This window comes from Erinaceus europaeus, chromosome 3 (genome assembly GCF_950295315.1).
Source record: "Erinaceus europaeus chromosome 3, mEriEur2.1, whole genome shotgun sequence".
NCBI classification, from domain to species: Eukaryota; Metazoa; Chordata; class Mammalia; order Eulipotyphla; family Erinaceidae; genus Erinaceus; species Erinaceus europaeus.
The window spans coordinates 23,248,677-23,262,575 of NC_080164.1; positions in this window are offsets into that span (position 1 = coordinate 23,248,677).

Below are 13,899 nucleotides of genomic sequence, written 5' to 3' on the forward strand. Positions count from 1 at the left end.
AGCTTTCCCATTCTCTATCCCTCTGGGAGCATGGACCCAGGGTCATTGAGGGTTGCAGAAGGTAGAAGGTCTGGCTGCTGTAATTGCTTCCCCGCTGAACATGGGCATTGACTGGTCGGTCCGTACCCCCAGTCTGCCTCTCTCTTTCCCTAGTAGGGTGTGTCTCTGGGGAAGCTGAGCTCCAGGACACATTGGTGGGGTCTTCAATCCAGGGAAGCCTAGCCAGCATCCTGGTGGCATCTGGAACCTGGTGATTGAAAAGAGAGTTAACATATGAAGCCAAACAATTTGTTGAGCAATCATGGATCCCAAGCTTGGAATAGTGGAGAGGAAGTGTTAGGGAGGTACTCACTGCAAACTCTAGTGTAATCCTGCTTTCAGGTATATATTTTGCAGTAGTTTATGGATACGTGTGCACATAAGCTCTCTCTCACAGAAACTGGTGTATATCTAGGTTATGGGACTTTGTTAGAAAGTAAACTACCTGAGATGAAATTAGAGTGTACTATTAAAGGAAAGGTCTCACCCGAGTAATGAAGCTGAAGGGTTGTCATTCCACACGTGAAGTCTCTGGATACAGTCTGAGGTGAAGCATGTTGAGATGGCAATCGTTGCTTTGGTTAGGTTGTGATCAGCGGATGCAATATTATTTGGTTTGGATTGGGAGATGCATACGGGAAAGTGGGCCCTATCCAAGGGTGCCAGGACTGGGGGAAGTAGGGGCTCTATAGTGAAGATGTGAGGTTCCTGCTGTCTTAGGGTTCAAAAAGACAATCAATAGTTAATATTATTATCACATTATTTGTTAATTGGGTTAACTTTGAAAAGTCCCTTTGTTATGGTTTGCTGTACAGTACCCAGTATCTTGTATATAGCTGTGCTATTGGAAGCTTCTAATATACTTGGTCTAGGCTTTTGAGAGAGTCCACATATCAAATACATAGCCTATATATTAAAAAGATTCAGTTTGTCTTTTGAGAAACTTTGAGACATACAATTGATTTCCCCCTCTCATATTAATTAACTACTGATTTATATGTCTACATTTTGCTAGGAGTGTACATAAACACCATTCCCACCACCAAAGGACTGTGACCCATCCCTCCTGCCCACTCCCACCCCCCACTGGCCCAGGAAGCTACATGTCTACCCCTCACCACTGGGTTTTTACTTTGGTGCCCTACTTACAATTTGATCAGGTCCTGCTTTTAGTTTCCCTTTCAGATATTCTAAGTCAGGTTCTGTTGATGAGTGGGATCATCCCATACTCATCTTTATCTTTCTGACTTAGTTCACTTAACATAATTCCTTCTAGCTCTGTCCAAGATGGTTGAGAGAAGGTGGGTTCATTGTTCTTGATAGCTGCATAGTATTCCATTGTGTATATATACCACAGCTTTCTCAGCCACTCATCTGTTGTTGGGCACCTGGGTTGCTTCCAGGTTTTAGCTATTATGAATTGTGCTGCTATGAACATAGGAGTACACACCTCTTTTTGGTTGGGTGTTATGGAGTCCTTGGGGTATAACCCCAGGAGAGGAATTATTGGGTCATATGGAAGGTCCATGTCTAGCCTTCTGAGAGTTTTCCAGACTGCTCTCCACAGAGGCTGTACCAATTTACATTCCCACCAGCAATGTAAAAGGGTTCCTCTGTCCCCACATCCTCTCCAGCATTTGTTGCTGCTGTCCTTTTTGATGTATGCCATTCTTACAGGAGTGAGGTGGTATCTTAGTGTTGTCTTAATTTGCATTTCTCTGACAATCAGTGACCTAGAGCAGTTTTTCATATGTTTGTTAGCCTTTTGGATCTCCTCTGTGGTGAATGTTTTGTTCATTTCCTCTGCCCATTTTTGGATGGGGTCATTTGCTTTTTTGCGGCTAAGTTTGCTGAGCTCTTTATATATTTTGGTGATTAGTTTCTTGTCTGATGTCTGGCATGTGAAGATCTTTTCCCATTCTTTGAGGGGTCTCTCTGTTTGTTTAATAGTTTCTTTGGATGTGCAGAAGCTTTTCAATTTGATGTAGTCCCATTGGTTTGTTTCTGCTTTGGTCTTCCTTGCAATTGGGTTTGATTCATCAAAGATGTCCTTGAGGTGTATGTGAGAAAGTGTTTTACCAATGTTTTCCTCTAAGTATTTGATTGTTTCTGGTCTGACATCTAGGTCTTTGATCCATTTGGAGTTTATTTTTGTTTCTGGTGAGATAAAGTGGTTCAATTTCATTCTTCTTCATGTTTCAACCCAGTTTTCCCAGCACCATATATTGAAGAGAGCCTCCTTTTTCCATTTAATCCTTTGGGCCCCCTTATCAAAGATTAGATGCCCATAGGTGTTGGGATTTACTTCTGGGCTTTCAATTCTGTTCCACTGGTCTGTGTGCCTATTTTTGTTCCAGTACCATGCTGTTTTGATGATGATGGCTTTATAATATAGTTTAAGGTCTGGGAGTGTGATGCCTCCATTTCTGTTTCTTTTCCTTAAGATGGTTTTGGCAATTCTAGGTGTTTTCAGGTTCCAGATAAATGATTGTAGTGTTTGTTCTATTCTCTTAAAGAAGCTTGGTGGAACTTTGATGGGTATTGCATTAAATTTGTATATGGCTCTGGGGAGAATATTCATTTTGATGATATTTATTCTTCCAATCCCTGAGCATGGGATATCTTTCCATTTCTTGGTATCAGTTTCTATCTCCTTGAGTAGCGACTCATAGTTTTCAGCATACAAGTCTTTCACTTCTTTGGTCAACTTTATTCCGAGGTATTTTATTGATTTTGCTGCAGCAGTGACTGGGAGTGATTTCTGGATGTCGTCTTCTTCAGATTTAGTGTTTGCATAAAGAAATGCCACTGATTTTTGTACATTGATTTTGTAGCCTGATACCTTGCTATATTGCCTAACAACTTCCAGTAATTTTCTACTGGATTCTTTAGGTCTTTCTATGTATACTATCATATCATCTGCAAATAGTGAGAGCTTGACTTCTTCCCTTCCAATCTGTATCCCTTTGTGTTGCTGAGGACTTATTCTGATGCAGTCTCCGCCCCCAGGTTTTTCTATGCCCCGCTAAATCCTAGAGTGCCCCCTTTCAACCAATCCTGGCTCCGCCCCCAGGTTTTTCTATGCCCCGCTAAATCCTAGAGTGCCCCCTTTCAACCAATCCTGGCCCTACACGTCACCCCTGGTTGTCGCCCAATAAAAAGCCCCCTCACCCCTCCCCTCGCTCTTTCTGGGCTCTCGGCTCTCCCTCTCTGAGGTCTCGCTCCCTGCTCTCCCCCCGTGGTCGGCCATTGCTGGCTGGCTCCACGTGGTCTGAACCAAACCTCCCCCCCCATCCTATAATAAAGATCTGTGTACCCCTTTGCTCTGGACGTCCGCTCTCTTCTCCGCGGTGCAGCCCGACACCAGACCACCTCAACAACATCTGGCGCCCAACGTGGGGCCACAGAAGTGGGCGGATTCCACTTACCTGTGTCTGGGCGGTTTCGGAGACCTCAGGCCGGGCGTGGTGTGGGTACGGAACACGATGGGCGCCAGATGTTGTTGAGGTGGTCTGGTGTCGGGCTGCACCGCGGAGAAGAGAGCGGATGCTAAAAGATAGTTCCTGGGAATTGGGTGGTGGCGCAGCGGGTTTAGCAAGAACTGGCTTGAGGATCCCAGTTTGAGCCCCCGGCTCCTCACCTGCAGGGGAATCACTTCACAGGCGGTGAAGCAGGTCTACAGGTATCTTTATCTCCCTCTGTCTTTCCCTCCTCTCTCCATTTCTCTCTGTTCTATACAACAACCACAATATCTGCAATAACAACAATATAATTACAACAAGAACAACTAGGGCAACAAAGGCAAGATACAAGATACAAAAAAAAAAAAAAGGGATAAGATAGTTCCCTCTTCCCTACACCTTAGAGTCTTTGTTAAAAGATAAGGTCTTTTTCCCCATGAATCACCCAGGACCTTCCAGATAAACGGCTGACTACCATGAAAAATAATATAAAATGTAATCATAAATGAATAGGAAAGATACATCCCCCAATACTCAGTTGGTCAAGGCACCAAACCTCTTCTTCTATAAAGCATTCAAATCAGAAGCCCTGCTAACCACGAGAAGCAGATTGTTTTTGTTTCTTTACAGGAATCCCGGAAAAACCATCTGAACCCCTGCACACCCTGACGTCACTCACTAGATGGCACGACTACCGTGGCACACCCCCCGAAACCCTAGATGTCACTCAACGCGATCTGAAGAATCTGATTCGCAGACTCCAAGGACAGAACCTTTTTACTGCCTGTCTGCCTTTCCTGCTTTTGCTTTGACCTGTCACGTTTTGGCGGTTCCAGCTCACAATCTACAGAAAAGCAGAATTCCAGAGGCTGACCTTCCTCATGCAGCATTTCATCCCCTGCCATTTCTCCCCCTAGTCGCCTACTTTGGACTGAGACTTCTATCGGACTTGCTGGTATACCCTTTGGACACTTTAGACAATTTTACAGCAGCTTCCTTCCCTTCACGTTGCTGGTTTTTCATCCTGAGTAATTCATAGACTTTACAGACTGTTGCCTTGAGGACTATACAATGCCAAATAGCCCCTCTGTTTGGTGGGTCATGCCTCCCGCCTCCCCCTCATTATGTACCCTTGCCCCTTTCCCCACCCAAACAGGGAATGCTCCTTTACACACCAATCCTTCCCTTCACACCACACTGGCTTTTACTTCTCCCCTACTTATCTCTTCCTATTTTGTTTAGATATAAAGGGATAGGAGGAGATGTTGCTGAGGACTTATTCTGATGCAGTCTCCGCCCCCAGGTTTTTCTATGCCCCGCTAAATCCTAGAGTGCCCCCTTTCAACCAATCCTGGCTCCGCCCCCAGGTTTTTCTATGCCCCGCTAAATCCTAGAGTGCCCCCTTTCAACCAATCCTGGCCCTACACGTCACCCCTGGTTGTCGCCCAATAAAAAGCCCCCTCACCCCTCCCCTCGCTCTCTCTGGGCTCTCGGCTCTCCCTCTCTGAGGTCTCGCTCCCTGCTCTCCCCCCGTGGTCGGCCATTGCTGGCTGGCTCCACGTGGTCTGAACCAAACCTCCCCCCCCATCCTATAATAAAGATCTGTGTACCCCTTTGCTCTGGACGTCCGCTCTCTTCTCCGCGGTGCAGCCCGACACCAGACCACCTCAACACCTTTGATTTGTTTCTCTTGCCTGATTGCTATGGCAAGAACTTCCAATATTATGTTGAAGAGTAACGGTGACAGTGGACAGCCCTGTCTAGTCCCCGATCTGAGGGGGAATGCTTTCAGCTTCTGTCCATTGAGTATGATGTTGGCTGTAGGTTTGCTATATATATAGACTCCACTATCTTGAGGAATTTCCCATCTATTCCCATTTTTTGTAGAGTTTTGAGCATGAATGGGTGTCGTATTTTGTCAAAGGCTTTCTCTGCATCTATTGAGATAATCATGTGGTTTTTGGCTTTGCTTTTATTGATGTGATGAATGACATTGATTGCTTTATGGATGTTGAACCAGCCTTGCATTCCTGGGATGAATCCCACTTGGTCATGATGAACAATCTTTTTGATATGTTGCTGTATCCAGTTGGCCAAGACGTTGTTTAATATTTTGGCATCTATGTTCATCAGAGATATTGGTCTGTAGTTTTCCTTTTTTGTTCTGTCCCTATCAGCTTTTGGTATCAGGGTGATGTTGGCTTCATAAAAGGTGGAAGGGAGTATTCCTGTTTCTTCAATCTTATGGAATAGCTTAAGAAGTATGGGTATTAACTGTTTCCTGAAAGTTTTGTAGAATTCGTTTGTGAAGCCATCTGGTCCAGGACTTTTGTTGTTGGGGAGATTCTTAATAACGGTTTCAATTTCTTTGTCTGTGATTGGTGCATTTAGATTTTGTAGTTCTTCTTGGTTCAGTTTTGGAAGTGCATAGGTTTCTAGGAATTGTTCCATTTCTTCCAGATTCTCTAGCTTGGTGGCATATAGTTCTTTATAGAAGTTTCGCAGAATTCTCTGGATTTCTGTGGTGTCAGTTGTGATATCTCCTGAATCGTTTACAATTCTATTAATTTGAGTCTTCTCTCTTTTTTGTTGGGTGAGTCTGGCTAGGGGTTTGTCAATTTTGTTTAATCTTTCAAAGAACCAACATTTGGCTTCATTGATCTTTTGTATGGTTCTTTTATTTTCGATGTTGTTTATTTCTGCTCTAACTTTAGTGATTTCTGTCCTTCTGGTTGCTTTAGGGTTCCTTTGTTCCTCTTCCTCTAAGTCCTTGAGGTGTGTAGTAAGGTCGTTCATTTGGGCTTCTTCTTGGTGTTTAATATGTGATTGTATGGCTATAAGTTTCCCTCTCAGTACTGCTTTCGCTGTGTCCCAAATATTTTGATAGGTTGTGTCTTCATTTTCATTAGTTTCCAGGAACATTTGAATTTCCTGTTTGAGTGAGTCTCTGACCCAGTGGTTCTTAAGGAGCATGTTGTTTAGTTTCCAAATTCTATGTCTTTTAATAATTTTCCGTTTGTTGTTAAAAGTTAGTTTTACTCCACTGTGGTCTGAGAAGATACTTGGGATGATTTCAATGCTCTTGAATTTATTGATGCTGTCTTTGTGGCCTAACATGTGGTCTATCCTTGAGTATGTGTTATGTGGATTTGAAAAGAAGGTGTATTCCAGTTTTTTGGGGTGGAGGAGTCTGAAAATGTCCAAGAGGTCTAGTCTGTCAATCTCTTCATTCAATTTTCTTGTATCTTTATTGGTTCTCTGCTTTGTTGATCTGTCTAAGTGTGAGAGTGGGGTATTGAAGTCTCCCACTATTATTGTATTACTATTGATGTATTTTTGAAATTCTTTCAGTAGATGCTTAATGTATTTAGATGGTCCCTCGTTGGGTGCATAGATGTTAATAATTGTTAAGTCTTCTTGGCTGATTGATCCTCTAATCATTATGTAATGTCCTTGCCTATCTTTTATTACTTTATTTAATTTAAAATCTATCGTGTCTGAGATGAGAATGGCTGTTCCTGCCCTTTTTTGTGGACCGTTAGCCTGTATGATAGTTTTCCATCCTTTCACTTTAAGTCTGTGTTTATCTTGTTGTGACAGATGGGATTCTTGGAAGCAGCATATGGTTGGGTTATGTTTTCTGATCCATCCCCCCACCCTGTGCCTTTTGATGGGTGAGTTTAAGCCATTGACATTCATTGATATTATGGATTTAATGTATTGTAGTGCCATTGTTCTAAAAAACAATTTGTTTACTCTGATATATTGCAAGTATTATAGTGATGTTCTTGTTTATAAGAGGTCTTTTAGTACCTCTTTCAGGGCCGGCTTGGTGATAGTTGCCTCCTTTAACTGTTGTTTGTCTAAGAAGGTTTTGATCCCTCCATCTAGCTTGAATGAAAGTCTAGCAGGATATATTATCCTTGGTTGAAACCCTTTTCCATTCAGGGCTCGATAGATATCTTGTCACTCCCTTCTGGCTTTTAGAGTTTGAGTTGAGAAATCTGCAGATAGTCTTATGGGTTTTCCCCTGTATGTGACTTTTTGTTTCTCTCTTGCAGCCTTTAGGATCCTTTCTTTATCCTTACTTCTTCTCATTGTGACTATGATGTGTCTTGGTGTCTTCAGGTCTGGGTTGATTCTGTTTGGTACTCTCTGGGCCTCTTGAACCTTGATATCCTTTCTGTTATTCAGGTCTGGGAAGTTTTCTTGTATTATTTCCTCTAGAATGTTTTCTTCCCCTTCCTCTCTTTCTTCCTCTGGCAGGCCAATTATACGAATGTTACTTCTTTTGAGATCATCCCATATGTCTCTGTTGTTGTTTTCAGTGTCTCTCAATCTCTTTTTAAGCTCTTTCACCTCTTTCTTAGTTTTCTCTAACTCATCCTCTGTCTGACTAATTCTGTTTTCTGCTTCTGTTAGTCTGCTTTCCCTTGCCTCAGCTTCTTTCTTCATTACAGCTATTTCAGCTTTCAGTTCTCTAATTGTCTCAAGATAATCAGTATTTTCCTTGGGGTTCTCAACTGTTGTTTCCCTAATACTGCCATTCCTTTCCTCCAATGTTGTTTTCATTTCTGTGGTTAATAAGTTTATTATTGCTTGCATACTTTTCTTATCTATGGTTACTTCTGACTGATTTGTGGTTTCTTCTGGGATCTTGTCTTCATTCATTGGGGTAGCAGTTTTATTTGTTTTTAATCTACCCATTTTTTTATGTGTTTCTCTCTCTTTTTTTAATGCTCTGTTGTTCCTCAGTTGTGTTTTGAGCACAAGTAACACTGTACTAAATACCTTTATGACAATTGCACTCACCAACCTCCGGAATAACAGTAGCAACTGAAGTACGTGTTGGAGTAGTTTAATCGTTACCAGTTAGCCAAACAATTTTTCCAGTCCGTGAAAAAATAGTAACCAAATCCCAGTGAAGAAAGAGAAAAGAAAGAGAGGATAGCAAGAATAGACAGTTATGCAAATCTACTATCCAGTGTATATTCTAGGGGTAACAAGAGTGTAAAGGGAACTAGAGCAGAGATACACACATAGAGAGTCCACTCTGGGTCAGATTTCTTCCCCAAAGTAATTCACAAATTCAGAAAGGCAAAGAAGAAAGAAGTGTATGACAAGATTAAAAAAAAAAAGAGATAGAGAGAGATAAGAGAGAGAAAAGGGAGAAGATAAGAAGAAGAGTTGTAATTAAAGAGCAGTGCGAGGAACTTCCCAAATGTGTATCAGTGAATTTAAAAAAAAAAAAAAAACACCCTGTTTGGTGGTATGGGTATCCTGCTAGTAGCTGGTCCCAGGCACTGCTTATGGGGGGGGGGGCGGCGGGAATGATGTATGCTTGAAAATTAAAAGGAAGAAAAAAGAATTTTTTCCCCCTACTCTAATTCTTAACCCAAATTAAGTTATAGACACCTCCTTGTTGTCACCGCTATGGCCCCTTATTGGCGGGCCTGCTAAAGGCAGAAAATCCTATTGTTTACAAGAGATGTGTCCGGAGCTCCAAGGCTAGCCGCTTCTCAGTCCGCCATCTTCCGGGAAACCCCCCCCCCCTCCAGACTTTTTTAAAGGATTTCTCAAAAATGAAAACTAGCTCCAAGTCCTTTGATCCAATGAGAGCTATACTCAAGAAGTCTTTGGATCCGCCCTCAGGGTCGCGGTGGACCCTGGAGACTCCCAAGAGGAAGCCCCCGAGCTAAAGTGCTCTCTCCGGGTCCTCTGCCCGCTGCGCTCTGCAACCGGCGGAGGAGCCACCTTCCTGGGCTGGCGGAGGACAATGCCCGGCGCACTCGCCTTGCCCGGCGCCACCTGGGAATTCTGGCACCCTGCTAGTCCGTGTCACCTTTACTCTAATTCTTAACCCAAATTAAATTGTAATCACTTCTTTGGTGTCCCCCCTTATTGACTGGCCTGCTAAAGGCAGAAAATCCTACCGTTGCCGACGATGCGATCAGAGCACTCGCTGTTAGCGACTTCTCAGGCCACCATCTTCCTAACTCCCCCCCTCATCTATTTCTTAAAAAACAATTGGTGGGTGTCTGGTACAAACAGGATGGAGAGTATAGAGCTTATCAGGCCAATGGGTATCCTCAATGATGAAATGCTCTCTGTGTATATCTTCCTGAAACATAACTTGTAATAAGTCTATGGTGATTGACAACAGCTGGGGGGTGCATTTGAGTGATTATATTTTTCTGTTTTTTGTAGATACTGAGTTTCTGTTTTTAGTTTGTTCTTACAAAGTTTCAGCTCCTACAAAAAGGGAATGTGGGCGATTATTTTGGGGTTAAGCCAGTGCATCTATGTCATATAGCCTGTTAGGGTCACACTTTTTTTGAGGGGATTAATAGTTTACAGTGTACTCATTGACACATGGAAGACCCCAAAGTTCTCTTCTGCCCCTGCTTTCCACTCTTTTTAAAAAAAAATCTATGTATTTATTTATTCCTTTTTGTTACCCTCGTTGTAGTTATTATTGTTGTTTCTATTGATGTAATTGTTGTTGGATAGGACAGAGAGAAATGGAGAGAGGTGGGGAAGACAGAGAGGGGAAGAGAAAGACAGACACCTGCAGACATGCTTCACCGCTTGTGAAGCGACTCCCCTGCAGGTGGGGAGCCAGGGTTTGAACTGAGATTCTTATGCAGGCCCTTGCGCTTTGTGCCACATGTGCTTAAGCTGCGGCGCTACCGTCCAACTCCCCCTCCTTTCCACTCTTTACTCAGAGTCTTTGCTTTGCCTAGATACATACATTCCTAGTTCATGTATCACTTAGTGTTTTTTCTTCCTCACCCTCTATATTAAGTCCCACTTCTTTTTAAAATTTTAAAATTTTATTTATTTAGTTTCTCTTTTGTTGCCCCTTGTTGTTTTTATTGTTGTTGTCGTTGTTAGATAGGACAGAGACAAATGGAGCAGGGGAAGACAGAGAGGAGGATTGAAAGATAGACACCTGCAGACCTGCTTCACTGCCTGTGAAGTGACTCCCCTGTAGGGGGGGAGCTGGGGGCTCAAACCGGGATCCTTACCCATCCTTGTGCTTTGTACCACGTGCGCTAACCCGCTGCACTACTGCCCAAGTCCCACTTCTAATTGAGATCATTTAGTTATTTATCCCTCTTCTTTTGACTTATGTCCTTTAACATTGTATTTTCAAGTTCTATCCAAAATGCTGCAAAGGAGATGACTTCATCATTTTCAACAGCTGTATAGTATTGTCATATATATGCACAACTAATTTTTTTTACTCATTCATTTGTTGTTGGACATGTGGGTAGTTGCCAGGTTTATCAGGGTTTGCTATCAACATAGGTGTACATAGATCTCATTTGATGGGTGTTTTTGATTTCTTTGCTTAAATCCCCAAGAGAGATACTGATGGGTCATGGGATAGGTCTATTTCTAGTCTTCTGAAATATCTCCAGAGTGTTTTCCACAAGGATTGAACTGATTTACACTCCCACCAGCAGTAGTGTTCTCCCTTTCCCCAAATCATCTCCAATATCTGTTGTTACTGCCCTTTCTTTTTTTTTTCTTTAATTATCTTTATTTATTTATTGGATAGAGACAGCCAGCCATTGAGAGGGAAGGGGACACCTGCAGCCCTGCTTCACTACTCATGAAGCTTTCTAACTGCAGGTGGGGACAGGGGCTCAAACCCAGGTCCTTGCACACTTAAACATGTGCACTCAACCAGGTGCACTGCCACCTGGCCCCCATTACTGTCCTTTCTAAAGTATGTCATTCTCATAGGTGTAAAGTGGTATCTCATTAATGGATTTTTTGCAATTCGCTGATAATCAGTAACTGAGCATCTTCTCATGTATCTGTTGGCTCTCTGGATCTGTTTCTGGATATTTCTGTTCATGCTCTCACTACCTCTGACTGACCAGGCCTTTCATTGTTATTGCGCTGGCAGGATCTGTGCTCCACAGGAGTGGAAGGAAGAATCCTGGGCATTCCTTAGCCCACTTCAGTCAGGAAACTGGCTCACCAACATCAGTGCAGAAAGTTTGCAGGAGTCCCGTGGAAACAGCCTTTCTTACTCAAAAACATTGTGGAAGAGCACAGTTAAGATAAATGAAATAATTTTTCCTGACTAAGATTTCATAAAGATGTTCTGAGGTTAGTGAATATTTGGAATGAAGTTGTAGCATATAGCATTTTGCAGACTTAACTTGACCTCATCATTCAGGAGACCTCTATCACTCTATCTACAACTGTGCTTCCTAGAGGAGTGCCTGGGGAGTGACTGCAATGGGCAATGCTGTCACATTGTCTGAACCTGAAGCCAAGTCTCACTTTCTCCCTAGGGGATCGTGATTTGATTTTTCTCTCCTTCTGGAAGTGACAGTGAATAAATTGTAGGAATTAGGTTTGTCCCATGAGATACTAGTTTCCTAGTGTTTGTGGTGCCTCAGAAAAATTATTTTGGTTTTCTTTGTTCATTTATTATGACTCTGTTATGCCATCATGAATTTTCTCTGTAAGTCTTTCTTGAATCTGTTGAATTGTTATTATTACTGATAGGAATTATGTATTAGAGGTGATATAACTGAAAAAAGCATACTGTTGTAAATACAGCATTCCTTCTAACTTGTCTTTGTGATTCCTATCATAGGCTTCAAACTGTGCTTCATCTGAGCATTCTAGGCTTCTTCTCTATTGCAGTGTGTTAATTAAGGGGCCCTCATTATATCAGTAAATCTAGAGATTAAAAGAAATTCTAATTTTTTACCTAGCCTATCAATAATAGCTAATAAGAAACTTAGGGAACTATGGTAGATAACAGTGATAAATAACAAGGATGAGCTGCGTCTATTTATCACTTATGATGTGTCTTTCTTCTTTTTTTTTTTTTAGCTTTCATGAAGGGTCTGAGTTTACAAATAAAGGATGAATTTATGATATCACTTTTAAACAGAAAGAAGACAGTTAATGTGAACAATAAACTACAGAGGTGGGCAGAAATAGATGTGCCGAAAGTCTAGGTTAATGTTGTTATGCCAATTGAAAATTAAATTTGACTCAGGTGTCGTGGCATCCAAGAGAAAAAAAAGTGCAAGTGACAAGAAGACATTAGAAGATTATTACCTACTTTATAATCAAACATATTCTGCCTCTCTCTTTCTCTAGTAGGGTGGGACTCTGGGGAAGTGGACCTCCAGGAAACATTGGTGGGATCCTCTGTCCAGAGAAGTCTGGTCGGCATCATTCTGGCATCAGGAACCTGGTGACTGAAAAGAGAGGTAACATACAAAGCCAGACAAATTGTTGAACAATCATGGACCTAAAGGCTGGAATAGTACAGATGAAGTGGTGTGCTTGGGGTTACTCACTGCAAACTATTGTATACTTTTGCTTTCAGGTATATATTTTGCCCTAGTTTATGGATATGTGTGAACATGTGCTCTATCTCATGGGACCTGGTCTATATCTAGGTTTTGGGACTTTGTTAGGAAGTGAACTGCCTGGAATGGAATTAGAGAATACTATGAAACGAATGGTCTCACCCGAGTAATGAAGCTGAAGGATTGTCATTCCACATCTGATGTCTCTTGACACAGTCTCATGCTGAGGTGGCACTCTTTGCTTTGATTAGGTTGGGATCGGCAGATGCAATATTATTTGATATGAATTGAGAGAAGCATGCAGGAAAGTGCGCCCCACCCTAAGGTTCCAGGAGTGGGGGAAATATAGGCTCTATAGTGGAAATGTGAGGTTCCTGCTGTCTTAGGGTTCAAGAAGACAATAGATATTGTTATCATCACATTATTTGGTAATTGGTTAACTTTGAAAAGTCCCTTTGTTAGGATTTGCAGTATAATACCTTGTGTATACCTGTGGCACCAGTTGCTTCTGTTCTCCCTGGTCTAGGCTTTTGAGAGAGTCAACATATCAAAGACTCAGCCTATGTATTAAAAAGATTCAGTCTGTGCTTTAAAAAGTTTGAGACATACAATCAATTTTTCCCCTCTCATATTAATTAAATAGTGATTTATATAACTACAAATTAAAGGAGTATACATAAACACCATTCCCACCACTAAAAGACTGTGTCCCTTCCCACCCACCCACCCACCCCCACCCTCACCCCCCTGCCTCCTCGGGAAGCCAAATGTCCATCCTTACCCTCACCCCAGGGTTTCTACTTTGGTGCCCTACTCCAGTTTTAATCAAATCCTGCTTTTAGTTTCCCTTTCTGTTCTTATTTCTCAACTTCTGTTGATGAGTGGGATCATCCCATACTCATCTTTATCTTTCTGACTTACCTCACTTAACATAATTCCTTCTAGCTCCATCCAAGATGGGTCAGAAAAGGTGGGTTAATTGTTCTTAGTAGCTGCGTAGTACTCCATTGTGTATATATACCACAACTTTCTCAGCCACTCATCTGTTG